Source organism: Bufo bufo, chromosome 4, assembly GCF_905171765.1.
Source record: "Bufo bufo chromosome 4, aBufBuf1.1, whole genome shotgun sequence".
NCBI lineage: Eukaryota > Metazoa > Chordata > Amphibia > Anura > Bufonidae > Bufo > Bufo bufo.
The window spans coordinates 294,198,799-294,210,966 of record NC_053392.1 but is presented as its reverse complement, the minus strand read 5'-3'; positions in this window follow the sequence as shown (position 1 = coordinate 294,210,966).

The following is a 12,168-nucleotide window of genomic DNA, read 5'->3' as shown; positions in this document are numbered from 1 at the left end:
ACACTACGCGCTTACGTTACGACGTCCATAAGAGCGGTGCACCAATACAGGTGAATATACTATGCACTAACCCTGCACAAAAATGCTAAATAATTCACACCAGCCCGCATCTATCTACGGTATTGCTTAGTGGACACAACAGGGACTTTTCTGCAGCACAGAAACCGCACGAGGTCTGAGTCTCGCTCTTCCAGTGCGGACCTACTTCCTCCGCTACGTCTGGTTCACTTCAGAAAAAATCTTGTATTCTGTGTTAACCGCTGCACTGATATGCGCTAAAATTTCTTTAGAAATATTTGGGTGCCAAAGAATATTGTATTAAGCGTTAAGCATTGCACTGATTTGCGCTAAAATCTTTTTTTTAAATATTTCAGTTGTTAAAAAAACTTGTATTCGGCGTTAAGAGCTGCACTGATATGCGCTAAAATCTCTTTAAAAATATTTGGTTGGCAAAAAATCTTGTATTCAGCGTTAAGCGCTGCACTTATATGCGGTAAAATCTTTTGTGAATTATTTCGCTGGAAATAAAAATTTCCACCTCCTCCATTAACTTCCTCATCTCTTCATTAACATCAGACACACTAACTTTACACCTCCCCAGCTATATACAGTCGTGGCCAAAAGTTTTGAGAATTACATAAATATTGTAAATTGGAAAAGTTGCTGCTTAAGTTTTTATAATAGCAATTTGCATATACTTCAGAATGTTATGAAGAGTGATCAGATGAATTGCATAGTCCTTCTTTGCCATGAAAATTAACTTAATCCCCAAAAAAACTTTCTACTGCATTTCATTGCTGTCATTAAAGGACCTGCTGAGATCATTTCAGTAATCGTCTTGCTAACTCAGGTGAGAATGTTGACGAGCACAAGGCTGGAGATCATTATGTCTGGCTGATTGGGTTAAAATGGCAGACTTGACATGTTAAAAGGAGGGTGATGCTTGAAATCATTGTTCTTTCATTGTTAAACATGGTGACCTGCAAAGAAACGCGTGCAGCCATCATTGGGTTGCATAAAAATGGCTTCACAGGCAAGGATATTGTGGCTACTAAGATTGCACCTCAATCAACAATTTATAGGATCATCAAGAACTTCAAGTAAAGAGGTTCAATTCTTGTTAAGAAGGCTTCAGGGCGTCCAAGAAAGTCCAGCAAGCGCCAGGATAGTCTCCTAAAGAGGATTCAGCTGCGGGATCGGAGTGCCACCAGTGCAGAGCTTGCTCAGGAATGGCAGCAGGCAGGTGTCAAGAAGGCCAGCAAAGAAGCCACTTCTCTCCAAAAAAACATCAGGGACAGATTGATCTTCTGCAGAAAGTATGGTGAATGGACTGCTGAGAACTGGGGCAAAGTCATATTCTCTGATGAAGCCTCTTTCCGATTGTTTGGGGCATCTGGAAAAAGGCTTGTCCGGAGAAGAAAAGGTGAGCGCTACCATCAGTCCCGTGTCATGCCAACAGTAAAGCATCCTGAGACCATTCATGTGTGGGGTTGCTTCTCATCCAAGGGAGTGGGCTCACTCACAATTTTGCCCAAAAACACAGCCATGAATAGAGAATGGTACCAAAACACCCTCCAACAGCAACTTCTTGCAACAATCCAACAACAGTTTGGTGAAGAACAATGCATTTTCCAGCACGATGGAGCACCGTGCCATAAGGCAAAAATGATAACTAAGTGGCTCGGGGAGCAAAACGTTGACATTTTGGGTCCATGGCTTGGAAACTCCCCAGATCTTAATCCCATTGAGAATTTATGGTCAATCCTCAAGAGGCGGGTGGACAAACAAAAACCCACTAATTCTGACAAACTCCAAGAAGTGATTATGAAAGAATGGGTTGCTATCAGTCAGGAATTGGCCCAGAAGTTGATTGAGAGCATGCCCAGTCGAATTGCAGAGGTCCTGAAAAAGAAGGGCCAACACTGCAAATACTGACTCTTTGCATAAATGTCATGTAATTGTCGATAAAAGCCTTTGAAACGTATGAAGTGCGTGTAATTATATTTCACTACATCACAGAAACAACTGAAACAAAGATTCTGTTTTCTTCTGGCCACCTGTCTCAACTACTCAACTACTATTCTAATGCTGTTACCCGCCTGATGCTAAACATCTGATGCCAAGTGCTTCTTCTTTCACCCACCACCTTCAGCCAGTACTAGTATTGCCACCCACCTCCACACTGTCACCTTGCCACTCTGTGGCCTACTGATGCTGCCATGTCCACAATATGTCACCTTGCCACTCTGTGGCCCCTTGGTGCTGCCATATCTACACTATGTCACTGTGCCACTCTGTTGTATCCTGCTGCTACCATGTCCACACTATGTCACAGTGCCACTCTATTGTATCATGCTGCTGCTGCTGCCATCTCGACACTATGTAACCTGGCCACTTGCTGGCCTCCACATACTGCTGCCAACTAGATACTCTGTGATTGTGCCACTCGGTGGCCTTCTGATGCTGCTGCCACCTCCAGACTTTGTCATTGGGCCACTGTGTGGACTTCATGCTGTTCACACCCTCCCCACTTTATGACTGGGCCACTATTTTGGCTTTCGGCCTGGCTGACATCATCATTTATTTGACCTTTCTTCTGATCTGTCAGAAGGAAGGAAAAATGAGACGCAAACTGGGTACAAAACACAAAAGACATGCAAATATTCCATTCACGTGTCATCTCTGTTTTAGATCCACTCCTGTTTTTATTGGCATTAGCAATACTGACCAAATGCTGACCGGGTGAAGGCATATGCTCCAAAGACAGGATCCGTTTTTTGTGGGTTATTATTCTGACGGATCATAGGAAGGGCAAATTAATTAGTGACGTCAACACAAACTTACTGCTGACACTCTCTCCACTCTGTCGGGGGGCTCTACTTGTATAAGCGTGTAATAGAACAGGTTCTGTAGACATCTATGTGGAATCAGCTGACAAGGGTGTAAAAGGAGTGCACTTCTTCTGGACACTAACATCAACCTATAAGGCAGAGTTCATACTTGAGTTATTAGGCCAGTTTGGGCAAATTTAAGTATACTTTCTAAAAATTTTAATCAAGTTTTGGTTTAATAAAATTAATGTTAAAATATTTAATAAATGTAATAATAAAAATTAAATGTTGCGTAAGACAGGAGAGAATCGGCCAATCTTCTGTTTATTCAACGACGTGGTGTTGCGATGGATAAAGCATTAAAAAAAAAAAATTATTCCCCACCTGGAGCCGAATCCTGTCAAGATTGATGCAAGTGCGGTATTGGCTCCTCATCCAGCAAGATACTTCTGGGGGAACCTGCCTGCCAGGCATAGGCCTCTACTAGCGACAGACAATGAGAAGACCAAGTTTCAAGATTGCTTGGAGCCCGGAAGAGTTGCGAATTTAATCAAGATTTAAACCAACCAGAGCCAAGTCTCTTCTTCGTCAGGGATTCTCAGTCATCATGGAATGGAAAGGAGGGCATCCTTATTATATTTAATACATTTAATAATAAAATGTTTAATACATTTTATAATAAAAATTTTATTTTTCCTAACACAGGAGAAGGAGGACATCTTGTGGTGCACGGAGATGGAGATGGTCTTCAGATTCCCACACAGACATCTCAGCAATGAACCGTGGCTCCCAAAAGCAGCTCCTGGGAAGATCATGGAGCGTCCCGATCATCCATCATCTATTCGCCCCACTTTATTTTGGAAGTGTGTAGAACCCGTGTGGGACTCCCACGCTGCAGATTGATCATGGAGTCACCGAATTTTATAATATATATGGAATAAATTTCATAATAAAATGTTTAAATTTTTTTAAAACTTAAAAAAAAAATCGTAGGAGAGAACCGGCCAGTCTTCAGTTTATTCAACGACGTGGAGGGTGTTGCGATGGAGAAAGCCTTCCAAAAAAACAAATGCTCTACACCTGGAGCCGAATCCTGTCAAGATTGATGCAAGTGCGGTATTGGCTGCTCATCCAGCAAGATACTTTTGGGGGAACCTGCATGCCAGGCTTAGGCCTCTACTAGTGACAGACAATGAGAAGAAGACAAAGCTTGCTCTTTTCTGTACATTGAATGAATCACTTTTGGGGCCTGTACTCCACTGGCCTGCAGCAAAATTGATATCTAAAGACTGTCTAATATACCTCCAGCCACATAATCACCTGATGTTTTCTGTCCGTAGGATGCCTAATGTTTCGGGCCTGTACTCTCGTGGCCTAAAATAAAAATTTTAAAGGCTCCAACATGGCACATTTTTGAGAGTTTCAATTTAAGACGCATAAAAATGGCCCCTGATTAAAATTCATATTTTTGGTGGGAATTTTTGCTATTGATCCCCCTCTGGTATGTCACTGTCCATGTTGTGTGGCGATTTGTGCACTCCTTGTAATTATTTGGTGGCTGCAAATATGAGCTGAAGGTTTTTCAGGTTCGCCTGCCATTAAAGTGAATGGGGCCCGCCGCGAACTTGCGGTTCGCTAAACTGTCCCGGCCGATGTTCGTCCATCACTAGTGGTCACGGGACCAATAAACATGACGTCATCAGTACAAGTCCAACTGCCATCAGGGTCATGGACAATGAAGCTAAGGTATGGAATGTTTTAAGGGTGAATGTTTTCTACATCATTTTAATAAATTTTGGAGAATTGCTAATGCACATCCCTAAGTTGAAGTGTCTTTGTAAATAGCATTCTGTCCCTTTCATTCCTATAATGGGAAAAGACATCCCTATTTGCCTCGGCTATTGAGAACCTGGCCATCAGAACTTGGCCTTCTTGCCTGTTTGACAGTATTTAAGGGGTTGTCTGAATGTTTTATAATGATGATCTGTCTTCAGTAAAGGTCATCAGAATTTGATCATTAGGGATCCAACTTCCAATCAGTTGTTTGAAGTGAGCGCCACAGCCTATTCCTAGGCCAGTAACATCACGTTCATAAAGTCCTGTGGCCTAGGTGCCGCTCAGTCACATACAAGTGAATGGGGTTCAGCTGCAATACCAAGCACAGCCCCTATCTAATGAATAGCACTGTGATTGATGACCTGCAAGGAGGCCACAGCCTATTCAAACAACAGATTGGCAGGGATGCCAGGAGTTGGACCCCCACTGATCACCTATCCTGAGGATAGCTCATCAGTATGTAACCCCCCTCCCCCCATCAACCCTTTTAAAATTGTGTAGAAACTATTGGTATTTTCTGCAAACCTGGTAATAAACTGCAGTTATTTGTCAGTTTAGATCCTTCCCTAGAATGCACATTTGTGTTTTTTGCACCTGCATTTTTTGTGATAAAACCTCCAGGCCCAGATGTTAGCTGAAGGTCTATGGTAAAATATAAAACACCGCACACAAGCGGCTTTTTTTCAATAAGATTTTTTTGTCTTTCTTCTTTTCAAAAGCAGCATGCTGGATATCTGGTCAGTTTTTTCAGGTGTTTTCACATTACCTTCTATGTAGGAGAAAAATGCCATGAAGAAAATGCCAGTGATAAGGCACATTGTATGAAATTGCCAGAAAAAAAAACGAAACTATGCAGGTGCCAAAAAATAAATAAAAAAATAGGCGTATTTAGGTGTAAAAAAAACCAGAAAACTTTATGGGTGTAGGAAAGGAGTCTATCTCAAGTTTGTCCACAGACATCAATAATAAGAAAGTTAATTTTCATTCTAGTTTTATTCCAGCTTTATTGTTGTAATAAAAAAAAAATCTAAACTTTATTGTCCAACTGTTTTATTATAAACCATATATTGGAAAGACAGAAATATGTTTAAATATAAAACTTAAAGAGCATCTGTCACCTGAGACCATATTTAACCACCTCCGGACCGCCTAACGCAGGATCGCGTTCCGGAGGCGGCAGCCCTGCGCAGAGTCACGCATCTACGCATCATCTCGCGAGACGCGAGATTTCCTGTGAACGCGCGCACACAGGCGCGCGCGTTCACAGGATCGGAAGGTAAGCAAGTGGATCTTCAGCCTGACAGCGGCGATCGTTCGCTGGCAGGCTGGAGATGCGATTTTTTTAACCCCTAACAGGTATATTAGATGCTGTTTTGATAACAGCGTCTAATATACCTGCTACCTGGTCCTCTGGTGGTCCCTTTTGTTTGGATCGACCACCAGAGGACACAGGTAGCTCAGTAAAGTAGCACCAAACACCACTACACTACACTACACCCCCCCTGTCACTTATTAACCCCTTATGAACCCCTGATCACCCCTGATCACCCCATATAGACTCCCTGATCACCCCCCTGTCATTGATCACCCCCCTGTCATTGATCACCCCCCTGTAAGGCTCTATTCAGATGTCCGTATGATTTTTACGGATCCACTAATAGATGGATCGGATCCGCAAAACGCATACGGACGTCTGAATGGAGCCTTACAGGGGGGTGATCAATGACGGGGGTGATCACCCCATATAGACTCCCTGATCACCCCCCTGTCATTGATCACCCCCCTGTCATTGATCACCCCCCTGTAAGGCTGCATTCAGATGTCCGTATGATTTTTACGGATCCACTGATACATGGATCGGATCCGCAAAACACATACGGACATCTGAATGGAGCCTTACAGGGGGGTGATCACTAGGGATGAGCGAACCCGAACTGTATAGTTCGGGTTCGTACCGAATTTTGGGGTGTCCGTGACACGGACCCGAACCCGAACATTTTCGTAAAAGTCCGGGTTCGGGTTCGGTGTTCGGCGCTTTCTTGGCGCTTTTTGAAAGGCTGCAAAGCAGCCAATCAACAAGCGTCATACTACTTGCCCCAAGAGGCCATCACAGCCTTGCCTACTATTGGCATGGCTGTGATTGGCCAGTGCAGCATGTGACCCAGCCTCTATATAAGCTTGGGTCACGTAGCGCTGCACGTCACTCTGCTGATACAAGTGTAGGGAGAGGTTGCAGCTGCGACGTTAGGGCGAGATTAGGCAGTGATTAACTCCTCCAAAAGACTTCATTCAGTGATCGATCTACAGCTGTGGATCATTGAACTGCTGCTATTCAATTGCTCAGTGTTTTTAGGGTGCCCAGAGCGTTTTTCAGTCACTTTTTTCTGGGGTGATCGGCGGCCATTTTGTGGCTTGCTAACCATCAATAGTGTGGTTATTTTTTGCTATATCCTACATCAGGGTCAAGCTGCCACCAAGTCCATTTAACCATCAATAGTGTGGTTATTTTTTGGCCATATACTACATCAGGGGCAAGCTGAGCCTGTCACCAAGTGCATTTAACCATCAATAGTGTAGTTATTTTTTGGCTATATCCTACATCAGGGTCAAGCTGAGCCTGCCACCAAGTGCATTTAACCATCAATAGTGTGGTTATTTTTTGCTATATCCTACATCAGGGTCAAGCTTTCATCAAGTGCATTTAACCATCAATAGTGTGGTTATTTTTTGGCCATATACTACATCAGGTGCAGGCTGAGCCTGTGTCACCCAAGTGCATTTAACCATCAATAGTGTGGTTATTGTTTGCTATATCCTACATCAGGGTCAAGCTTTCATCAAGTGCATTTAGCCATCAATAGTGTGGTTATTTTTTGGCCATATACTACATCAGGTGCAGGCTGAGCCTGTGTCACCCAAGTGCATTTAACCATCAATAGTGTGGTTATTTTTTGGCCATATACTACATCAGGGGCAAGTTGAGCCTGTCACCCAGCGCCTAAAAAATAGGCCTGACATTTATATTCATCCAAATCAGTACTGTTTTAGCTGGTCAAGTTATTTTTAGTGACCGTAAAAGCACAGTTTTTGTTCTGGGTTGAAAAACAATTCCCAAATTTGCAATTCTCAAAATTAGTGGTTTCTGTTATATCAGACCTACTTTAAATCTATCCCTAAAAGGGTATATTAGATTCAAGGTGCTGATAGGGTCATTCTGAAAAACTTAACACACACGCTACAGTGCAGATACAAGTCTAATTCTGTGATTAAACATATACCTGTCACACAGCGCCTAAAAAATAGGCCTCACATTTATATTCAGCTAAATCTGTCATTACTGGTGTGCCTGTATTAGTGTAATACGGTACCTAAATAGATAGCCAGACAGTGTTAGGTGTCTGTAAAAAAAGGCCTGAATTTTAATTCAATACATTGGCCCGAATAATATTTTTCTTATTGTGGGGAACGGTAACATTGAGGAAAACATCTAGTAAGGGACGCGGACGTGGACATGGTCGTGGTGGTGTTAGTGGACCCTCTGGTGCTGGGAGAGGACGTGGCCGTTCTGCCAAGGCCACACGTCCTAGTGTACCAACTACCTCAGGTCCCAGTAGCCGCCAGAATTTACAGGGATATTTGGTGGGGCCCAATGCCGTTCTAAGGATGGTAAGGCCTGAGCAGGTACAGGCATTAGTCAATTGGGTGGCCGACAGTGCATCCAGCACGTTCACATTATCTCCCACCCAGTCTTCTGCAGAAAGCGCACAGATGGCGCATGAAAACCAAGCCCATCAGTCTGTCACATCACCCCCATGCATATCAGGGAAACTGTCTGAGCCTCAAGTTATGCAGCAGTCTCTTATGCTGTTTGAAGACTCTGCTGCCAGGGTTTCCCAAGGGCATCCACCTAGCCCTTCCCCAGGGGTGGAAGAGATAGAATGCACTAACGCACAACCACTTATGTTTCCTGATGATGAGGACATGGGAATACCACCTCAGCACGTCTCTGATGATGACGAAACACAGGTGCCAACTGCTGCGTCTTTCTGCAGTGTGCAGACTGAACAGGAGGTCAGGGATCAAGACTGGGTGGAAGACGATGCAGGGGACGATGAGGTCTTAGACCCCACATGGAATGAAGGTCGTGCCACTGACTTTCACAGTTCGGAGGAAGAGGCAGTGGTGAGACCGAGCCAACCACGTAGCAAAAGACAAAGAGGGAGCAGTGGGCAAAATCAGAACACCCGCCGCCAAGAGACTCCGCCTGCTACTGACCGCCGCCATCTGGGACCGAGCACCCCAAAGGCAGCTTCAAGGAGTTCCCTGGCATGGCACTTCTTCAAACAATGTGCTGACGACAAGACCCGAGTGGTTTGCACGCTGTGCCATCAGAGCCTGAAGCGAGGCATTAACGTTCTGAACCTTAGCACAACCTGCATGACCAGGCACCTGCATGCAAAGCATGAACTGCAGTGGAGTAAACACCTTAAAAACAAGGAAGTCACTCAGGCTCCCCCTGCTACCTCTTCTGCTGCCGCCGCCTCGGCCTCTTCCTCCGCCTCTGGAGGGACTTTGGCACTTGCCGCCCCCAGCAAACATGGGATGTACCACCAACACCACCACCTGCGTCACCAAGCATCTCAACCATGTCACACGGCAGCGTTCAGCTCTCCATCTCACAAACATTTGAGAGAAAGCGTAAATTCCCACCTAGCCACCCTCGATCCCTGCTCCTCAATGCCAGCATTTCTAAACTACTGGCCTATGAAATGCTGTCATTTAGGCTGGTGGAGACAGACAGCTTCAAACAGCTCATGTCGCTTGCTGTCCCACAGTATGTTGTTCCCAGCCGGCACTACTTCTCCAAGAGAGCCATGCCTTCCCTGCACAACCAAGTATCCGATAAAATCAAGTGTGCACTGCGCAACGCCATCTGTGGCAAGGTCCACCTAACCACAGATATGTGGACCAGTAAGCACGGCCAGGGACGCTATATCTCCCTAACTGCACACTGGGTAAATGTAGTGGCGGCTGGGCCCCAGGCGGAGAGCTGTTTGGCGCACGTCCTTCCGCCGCCAAGGATCGCAGGGCAACATTCTTTGCCTCCTGTCTCCTCCTCCTCCTACTCAGCTTCCTCCTCCTCTTCTTCCACCTGACCATCCAATCAGCCACACACCTTCACCACCAACTTCAGCACAGCCCAGGGTAAACGTCAGCAGGCCGTTCTGAAACTCATATGTTTGGGGGACAGGCCCCACACCGCACAGAAGTTGTGGCGGGGTATAGAACAACAGACCGACGAGTGGTTGCTGCCGGTGAGCCTCAAGCCCGGCCTGGTGGTGTGCGATAATGGGCGAAATCTCGTTGCAGCTCTGGGACTAGCCGGTTTGACGCACATCCCTTGCCTGGCGCATGTGCTGAATTTGGTGGTGCAGAAGTTCATTCACAACTACCCCGACATGTCAGAGCTGCTGCATAAAGTGCGGGCCGTCTGTTCGCGCTTCCGGCGTTCACACCCTGCCGCTGCTCGCCTGTCTGGGCTACAGCGTAACTTCGGCCTTCCCGCTCACCGCCTCATATGCGACATGCCCACCAGGTGGAACTCCACCTTGCACATGCTGGACAGACTGTGCGAGCAGCAGCAGGCCATAGTGGAGTTTCAGCTGCAGCACGCACGGGTCAGTCGCACTGCGGATCAGCCCCACTTCACCACCAATGACTGGGCCTCCATGCGAGACCTGTGTGCCCTGTTGCGCTGTTTCGAGTACTCCACCAACATGGCCAGTGGCGATGACGCCGTTATCAGCGTTACAATACCACTTCTATGTCTCCTTGAGAAAACACTTAGGGCGATGATGGAAGAGGAGGTGGCCCAGGAGGAGGAGGAGGAAGAGGGGTCATTTTTAGCACTTTCAGGCCAGTCTCTTCGAAGTGACTCAGAGGGAGGTTTTTTGCAACAGCAGAGGCCAGGTACAAATGTGGCCAGACAGGGCCCACTACTGGAGGATGAGGAGGACGAGGATGAGGAGGCGGTGGAGGAGGATGAGGATGAAGCAGGTTCACAGCGGGCTGGCACCCAACGCAGCTCGGGCCCATCACTGGTGCGTGGCTGGGGAGAAACGCAGGACGATGACGATACGCCTCCCACAGAGGACAGCTTGTCCTTACCTCTGGGCAGCCTGGCACACATGAGTGACTACATGCTGCAGTGCCTGCGCAACGACAGCAGAGTTGCCCACATTTTAATGTGTGCGGACTACTGGGTTGCCACCCTGCTGGATCCACGGTACAAAGACAATGTGCCCACCTTACTTCATGCACTGGAGCGTGATAGTAAGATGCGCGAGTACAAGCGCACGTTGGTAGACGCGCTACTGAGAGCATTCCCAAATGTCACAGGGGAACCAGTGGAAGCCCAAGGCGAAGGCAGAGGAGGAGCAAGAGGTCGCCAACGCAGCTGTGTCACGGCCAGCTCCTCTGAGGGCAGGGTTAGCATGGCAGAGATGTGGAAAAGTTTTGTCACCACGCCACAGCTAACTGCACCACCACCTGATACGGAACGTGTTAGCAGGAGGCAACATTTCAATAAGATGGTGGAACAGTACCTGTGCACACCCCTCCACGTACTGACTGATGGTTCGGCCCCATTCAACTTCTGAGTCTCCAAATTGTCCACGTGGCCAGAGCTAGCCTTTTATGCCTTGGAGGTGCTGGCCTGCCCGGCGGCCAGCGTTTTGTCTGAACGTGTATTCAGCACGGCAGGGGGCGTCATTACAGACAAAAGCAGCCGCCTGTCTACAGCCAATGTGGACAAGCTGACGTTCATAAAAATGAACCAGGCATGGATCCCACAGGACCTGTCCATCCCTTGTGCAGATTAGACATTAACTACCTCCCCTTAACAATATATTATTGTACTCCAGGGCACTTCCTCATTCAATCCTATTTTTATTTTCATTTTACCATTATATTGCGGGGCAACCCAAAGTTGAATGAACCTCTCTTCTGTCTGGGTGCCGGGGCCTAAATATGTGACAGTGGCCTGTTCCAGTGGTGGGTGACGTGAAGCCTGATTCTCTGCTATAACATGAAGACTGATTCTGTGCTGACATGAAGCCAGATTCTCTGTTACGGGACCTCTCTCCTCTGCCTGGGTGCCTGGGCCTAAATATGTGACAGTGGCCTGTTCCAGTGGTGGGTGACGTGAAGCCTGATTCTCTGCTATGACATGAAGACTGATTCTGTGCTGACATGAAGCCAGATTCTCTGTTACGGGACCTCTCTCCTCTGCCTGGGTGCCGGGGCCTAAATATGTGACAGTGGCCTGTTCCAGTGGTGGGTGACGTGAAGCCTGATTCTCTGCTATAACATGAAGACTGATTCTGTGCTGACATGAAGCCAGATTCTCTGTTACGGGACCTCTCTCCTCTGCCTGGGTGCCTGGGCCTAAATATGTGACAGTGGCCTGTTCCAGTGGTGGGTGACGTGAAGCCTGATTCTC